Source organism: Ciona robusta, chromosome 11 (assembly GCF_009617815.1).
Source record: "Ciona robusta chromosome 11, ASM961781v2".
Lineage (NCBI taxonomy): Eukaryota > Metazoa > Chordata > Ascidiacea > Phlebobranchia > Cionidae > Ciona > Ciona robusta.
This window is the reverse complement of record NC_143245.1, coordinates 6,951,154-6,959,449: the sequence shown is the minus strand read 5'-3', so window position 1 is coordinate 6,959,449 and position 8,296 is coordinate 6,951,154.

Genomic DNA, 8,296 nt, shown 5'->3' with positions numbered 1-8,296 from the left:
CACTCTAAACAAATGTCTGTAACAGAATAGGAATGTACATGAAGTCGGTATTTACGATTATTTTGGTAACCTTGACTGTTCGCACTCTTTCCTAGAATTGTTTGTTTTCGCCAAGCCTATCGATTTGCTAGTACTAACAATAATAACGGCGTTAAAATTTAAGGAGCAAAATCTTTTGCAAATTTACACCCTGTTTGTTTGGGGTTAGGTAAGCGTCCGTCGCTGTTAAATCTTAAACAAGGTGTTTCAATAAATACAAGGGCGAAGCTCTAGAGCAAAAGCAACTCGCTGTGGTAAAAATAGAGGCTCCGCAACACGATATGGGTTCGTTGCAATAATATAAACAGGTTTTGCGGGCGTGTGGGGCAATTTGCGACCATCACGCGGTTGGGAAAATGTTACGTGCTTCTAAATTTGATCTTGTCCAAACAGTTTGGTGATCTGATTTGCACCCGTGTTTATATGTTTTACAGGCTACGCGCCAACCGCGTAAAGGATGAGGGTTAAAGGTGTAACAGGTCGAGTGCAAAATAACGATATATAGCTCAACCGGGTAATAATGTATTACTGCCGATATCAATAAAATAGCATCTCAATACTAAAGTTGTACCGTCCCTCGCATCTAAATGCATGTGGATTGACACTTGTAATTAATATTTAACAAATTGAATCATCGGGTAACGTTTTATATAATGCTTAACATTCAAAATATGTTTGATTGTAAAGAATGTTTACATTAAAAAGCTATGGGTTGTGTTTACACATGGCTACATAAATTCCGCTGTTGAAATGCTGTTCTGGTATTTCTGTACAAATATGTTGGTTGGAATGTGACCAAAGACGAGCCAGTACGACTGATACTTGTTTTAAGCTTATATGGCAGCGCTTCCCATCGTGGGAACCGGTTTAAATGTGACCCAGCATGACCAATTCATCATCGATGGGCGATTCTACCCAGGTGGGTTCCAATGTATACAAGTTGTTATTGACCGTTCAAAGCCTCCGAACTGCTTCGTGTGTGGCTTGTATATCTAACCGCTGGCTGCGATTGAGTCACGCGTTGGTGGAAGTTTCTCATTAAAACGTCAACAATAGGCTCGTTTGCGGAAACGGCTACTACTTCTGCCCGATCGAGCCTGACTACAAATGTGCTGCCGGTGCGATTGATCAAAACGCTTAAACGCACAAGTGAAACGACCGCGACGCGCCTCCAAGTTCAAGCACCGGCGCAAATCCTAGTGATTAATCTCACAGGATAAGCGGCCCCTGCCCTCCTTTTTCTCCTTTAACCTTCCGTGCCTTCCGGAACGAGCAGGTGTTGGTCTCCGGCGGCTTAAGAAGCAGGAACACCTCGCTGCCGTTGACCTCATGTTCGAGAACGTCCTCGGGTCGATTTAGCTGAAAATAACCAAACGGAAGGGCCATTAACTGGATTTTCCTACCCGAAATACTCACTGAAACGAATTCACTGCACGACCACGCTAACCAGTTGAATGACAGAAGTTTCGTTTATCGACTTGGTCAACACTCTAACGGATGCGGTGTATATGACATCCGCTTTGATCGCCCCGGGGCAGCAGTCTTTTGAAGGACACTATCCGTTTGTGTTTGTTTTACCGACCAACGTTAAAATAAACTTGTCGTTTGTGATTCTAACCCAAGGTCTCATGGCGGGGTGTTTATTTCTGAACGAAAATTCCGACGCCGTTGAAACATACTGCCTAATTTTACCTCCATTTTCCCCCGGCTTATGGCACATTGGTAACTGTTTGATGATTTTTCTTACGCCAATGACGCGTTTTATTTGGTTGATTCCCATTCTCCCATGGCCGAATCAAAACCCATAACTACGAACATGGAGTTCGTACTTAATGACGCAAACCTGTCGAGACGGGCGTGCCCGGGATATTTATCTAATTGATTCACAACTTGTAATGTGTTAGGCATCCATAGCCTAACTTTGAACTTTAAGTGCCTTTCATCTTAAAATCAAAAGTACCGATGCCTGAAATTGAGTTAAATAACAAGGGTAGATAAACTTTAAAGCGATGTTGATCTCATACACAAGCAAAGTTGGTTTGTGCAAATTAATTCTTTCAGCTTACTTGGCATTCCTGTATCTAGCCAAGTGAGTTCGGTTAATTTCGGTTCCTTTACTCCCGTGATACCGCGAACCACGCGGCCTCTGTGTTGTGAATAGAAGACAGGCGGTTGCCCTTTTTTCCTTCTCTCCTATACAGTATTTGTTTGATAGCTGGCGCGGTTGCCAACCAAGCCGTATAAATTGCTGGTCTGAGTTTCGTTGAGCATCATTCCCGTTCAGAGGCTCTCTGGAAAGGAGGTATAAAGAAGTTTACGGATTATTCAAAGATTTCAACAAAGAATCTTCATGGATGTGAATTGGACTATTAAGTCAGGGGCTCATGCCACTACTATGCAATGGCCTCCTGTGCCATAAAGACTTATTGAGAAGAAACAAAGTTGAAGAAACTAACTGATGTTGAAAAGCAAGGAGCACTTCAATTGCTTATCGTCGATTAGTTAACCGAAAACATTTCGGTTTTCTCCGATGTTTAACGCTGGGATAGCATCGATGCTTGAGCGTTCATTGGCGACGAAATAAAAAGCACAAGTGACCCTGTGCCTTCTTGGTCAAGCTTGTAATTATGGTTCCTCAAGGACTCTAATGTTTGAGGAGAGGTCCCAATTACTTGCCACTGACCAAGACAACATGTCCAAAATTATCCGGCTTTTATCTACCACAGATCAGGTAAATTGAAACATCATTTTTTTGCTTTAAATAATCTTTTATTTTCAATATTACATTTATTGATTATTATTATGTACAGATTTTAACGCTCTCCTCTTATTTAACAGATATTAAACCCTCTTGAACGAAATATCAAAGAAAAGAAAATACGTATCGCAACCACGTCTTCCAGTTATACGTGCCTTCGTGTTATGACACAGCAAGACGATCCACATCGTGCCTGTATTATTATATATACGCAACCAACATTGATATATTTGTATCTTTTTGTTCTATTTATTTGATGTGTTTTTGACTCCATTTGAGAATATATGACTTTTATATTCAAATGTAAAATTTCACTGTTTTATTTTTTTGCAAACTCTGTTTCACGTTTAGTGTGATCTTTGTATAATAAACGTTAAAAAATCTAAACATCTCAATACCTGTGTTACCAAGTGTAGAGAGGGCGCCTGTACCAGGTTTAAAGTGGGCTTTAATGAGTGCCCGCGACCGTAAACAAACGCAACCATCATGTGTAGTACTGACTCATACATTTACGCTTCAATGGTAAACCTCAGCACAGTTCACATTAAGGAAGGTTTGATTTCTGAGACCAAATTAAGTTTGATTCGACCGACACAGAGCAAACACGGAAATGGGCAAATGGGTGGCGGGTATTGTGTCAACATGTGAGAGATGTCGCCGCCTATAAGCCGCAGTCAGATTCCTGAAGGTCGAGTCAGTCTCCGGTGGCCGGGAAACTCGCTTTAGATTTCGGAAGCGTCCGCAATTTCGGGTGAGTAATCAGTCGGTGCATTTCTCATTTCTCAGCCAGTTATAACTCGACGGAAAATCCGGTACACAAAAATACCCGAAGTGTATCGAGCACGATATATTACAACAGTACATATCGAAAGAGTGCTACTAAAATTGGAGTGGATTTGCTTCTTAATCCAATTTTAGTCGGGAATTTTAGACCGAAATGCCCGTTACAGTTTATTTGAGAGCGCCCGGGGCTGCGGAAATTTGTGGCTTATAAAAGGCCTCGTGACATGCACATGACTGCATTAAATTTTAATATTTTGGTTCCCGTGACTTCATTTCGTATGTGGGCGTGTGTTTCGCCAAATTCCGTAATGATACGAGTCAATTTTTCGGGATTTTTTAATGGACAAATGTTCTGCAGTGGGAATATTTTTGAGGTTTGATCAGATATTCTTATCGCAGGGCCATTTTACAAGTCATAAATAAACGCATACCATTTTTAGCTTGGTTTAAGATGATTCAACATCATTCAAAATAGGTTGTTAAAAAGCTTTACAAAATCTGTTTTTTATTTCATTTTTACCATCTACTTGTTTTCGTTTCATAAGCAGAGAAACGTAATTTCCCTACCACAGCAGTTTCGATGGCGCCGCACGGCTGGCAATACAAAAGCAGTTTCAATACAGTTTCGGGTTTCAATCGGAACGGGAACGCATTATTTAAAGCACTATATCCTACGAAAGTACACAGCTCTTATTTTGAAAACCGGTGAAAACATTCGATTACAAAACAGAAAACTGCTGAAAGCGTTTAATTAACTTTCGTTTATTACAGGTGTTGGTGGTAAAGTTTCAAGCCGAGAAGCTAATATATCATTAGGTAGTTGGCAATCGAAAAGTGTCGTTAATTCCACTACAAACAAAAAATTCCATTGCTAACACAGTTGAAATCGAAAATAAAAGAGAGAGAGAAGTAGGAGAATCAAAGAGAAATGCAAGGAGTAACACAGACCAGTAAATGTGCGGGGTCGAGTTTTTCAGTGTGTTGCGAATAGGAGAGTTACATAAACGTTACATAAATAATCAAAAACAAAGTGCATACCAAGCACGTATTCGAAACATGGGCCGGTTACGTCGGATTCATGTCCCTTTATGTTCAAGCCGCTTTGATCAAAGATGCTGAAAATTTTAACTACTTACATTGCTGAGAGCGTATAGGAAATCCTAACCCAATACGGCCAACTATATGACTGCCGTGTGTAATGTATGGTAGGTATTTAATTAGTAGGAATGTGCCAGAAATGTCTCGACGTCTGCAGGTATAGATTCGTCAACTTCGAACCGCAAAGCTATCCGTAATTTAAGCGGCTTAACACAGCATGTATTAAAATTCTTTGATTACATCTTAAACCTTGTCTGTCACCCGTCGCATGAGACATTGCAACAATTTGTGGTGCATTTTTGTTCACTTATGCTTACACATTGGTTTGTCTGAATTTAAATTTACAGCCCAGAGATTGCCTCAAACTTGCTGTCGGAATTAAACCCGCGTGATAAATAGGCGGAGTCATATCGATTCCGACGATAGGTTAAATAATTGATCATAAAAGTCAAGTGCCTTTAATAAAAACTTAAACAGCAGGCCTATATAAGTTGGTAGATGGAATTGTTTTTGAAAATAAATCTTTTGATTAAACAATTTTTTTCAGTAATAAAATACTTAACAACGTAGTGACGACAGCTTAAGGACGGAACGCAGGCATTGTCTAAATATGGTCACGTTGTCTTTGTTTTTCTAACGTGTATTTGTTCGTGTTGGTTGAATTAAACTACCACGGGAGGTCAAACAAATAAAACGCCAATCGAGAGAATCCGGTTTCACAGAACCACACGCCTTTTATGGATTTATAAATTTCGATGGCAATGTTTTATGAAGTTGTGCAGCAACTGCTTTAACCCCTCGTCGAACCGTTGACTCCTGGGGGTCGAATGCTTGTTGTTTGTTTTTGGCGTTCCATGATCGCTTGTCAGCAATGCAAAAGCTCAAGCTGCGTTGCTCTCCTCGCTTTGGCAGTTTGTTACTGACGGTGTTTGATCACAGAGACAGTTTTGTGTTTTAAAAGAAGATGCTTTTCGTTTTTACGGGTTTCTTCGTTTTAAACTTTGTGCATTTTCTGCATTCAATCCATGGCAATTGACGGGAAATATCGAAGAAATGTTTGTAATATTTTTCATTTCTTTCACTTCTAATTTTGCTGCTCATTCCAGTAGCTTAAATCTTATTGTGGCGTTCATAATAGCGACGCACGATTATAAAGACGTAACCGGGAATCTCCCTTTACTTTGCCGCCGTGTTGCGCAACGTTGCCTATACATGCCGCCCGGGCGTGTCTAGGCAAGTCTAAACAAACCGATTAACATCACACTTCAAGCGCGTGCTAGTTTGGCAGGTATACTGGATACGAAGATGTGTTGTAACAATCAACCGTTTTTTTTTCGAGCTAAATAACGTCGGTTTTAGTGTTAACAAAGCCATCGACTGTAAAAGACATTTCCTGGCTCATTGAAACAAGCGCCCGCGTTTTGTTTCGGGAGATACAACACGAGCGCCCTCCATGGAAAGCGAGAATGAGTGTTGTGACGTCACAATAATCGATTGTCATAACAATAGGCCGAACATTCGCGAGCACATGCGCTGTCATTGTTATAACTAACTTCAACACGGGACTAGTTGCCACACTTATGTCTCTAGTTATGTCCAAATAGAAACAGTTGCCACTCACATGAATAAATAAGCGACACGTGGACATAATTACACAATTTACGTATGTAATGTGCTGTGGTGACATTCCTTACAAAATATTTAGAATACTTGATACCGTGATTTCCCAGGTATGTGTGTTTACGTGAATGTGGATCCCTGAAGTACGTAGCCCTACGTTCCAGGTATTTATTAACTAATTTCTTTGTACATTCGCTACATTCCCACCCTATATAACATAGGTTGCGACATACACACCAAACATTCCTTTAGCACTCTTCAAACGCGTGTACCAAGTAGTTATCCACCCACATCAGCACATTCCGATCATTCATTATATAACATTTATAGCGCCGGTGGTTTCGCGTGCTTCCCCACCACAGTGATCAATTCTTGGTAAACTATGACGCAGGTTACTTTTATCATGTCGGGAGGCCGAACTGGTGTGATATATATAGCATAAACATTGTGCTTCCCGCGCACGAAACGTTTTCTCTATCCCTATAAGTCTTGTGTGTCACTTTTAGGCATATAAGTATGATCACAATACTTTTCGTAAGAAGCCAAAACTGAAGCTGAAATCTCCAGAATGTATTTTTATTGAAACAAAAACAATGGCACATTGTGTAATAGAATTGTGTAATTTGTTCAACGAATAATTCATAAGCAATATCGAGATACCGAGAACTAAACACAAAACACAATTGAAAATTGGCACAAAGTAAACGAATAGTATACGATTTCAATTGTCACAAAAACAAATCGATGATTGGTAGCTTAGATCGAATGCTGAATCTATAAAATAAAATACTTGGTTATTGAGGTGTTACATCGAAATTCGGTATACGCGGGTATAATACAGTACGGATATAAACTTCATTAGTACATTCATTAAATTTACCTTAGCATTGTATACAGTAGGGGTGAAGTTACTTCACTTCAATGAAGTAGAACACGATGCCATCTTTTTTTCGCAAAGAATTCCCTCTTCAGCCTTTTGAGTCCTCGAGTTTTCAGATGCGAGTTTTCGGCACTATATTTTTTTGCTGTTTTGTTTGAAGCTATCTACATACGCTAACACCAGGAAATGCACCATTGCCAGGGGAAAGAATATCCTCTGGCGGCGCTGAACTGTACAAGCGTATATGTATATGTAGGTATTGTCTTGTAGAAGACTGTGTCATTGTGGAAAGCGGGCGTTAAGTGTGGTCAAGTAGTGAACATTGTCATTTTGACTTTATACATGTTCAAATTTGTTCTACCACCACTCAAGCGACCCGTCCTCGGTCAAACGCTCTTGCGTCGTTGCTTTCCTTGCATTTCGATCGAGGATTGGACTTGCTTTGTTCTTGAAGGCCAACCTCTGACACTTTTCCACGGACTACTTCATCCGCTGTGTAGCGGAAGACGAGCATTCTCAAAAATACAAAGTTTAAACTTCCTTGGGGCGATAAAATACAGTTTTTTGCAGACGTAATAACTTCTATGTTGATTTCTTTCCTCGTCCAGCGACAATGTTATAATCCGAGTTCCAGCACGTTGGCTAAAACCCAAGCTGAATGAGGCCTTCCATTTTTAATCAAAGTACAGATAAACGCAGCAGTTCCACACCAAGCCTAGTGATGTGACTAAAGTGACGCAACAGCCAGCCACTCGTATTTATAGACGCGCGGCGCTGGTTGCTTCGTCACGAGGTAAATAATCCATATAAGGAAGTCACGTGGTAAAGTCTCATGACCCGCGCGCGATTTCTTTCTCTTGCGCAATCTCCCCAACTCTTTGGTGTTCAACTGGGGATCCCCGAAACGATTTCCCAACGTCGAACGGCTGAAACTCATTTCCGTTTCCATTGAAAACTTTTCCATCAACTTCTGTATTTACCGGACATTAAAATATGAAACATTACCACATTACCGCTAACAACATATCAATCGTGTAGATTTTTTATTCCAATTAAACTTATATTTCCGCTGTAGTTTCATTTTTATAAATTCATGTTTTGCGAGTTTCTTTATTAGT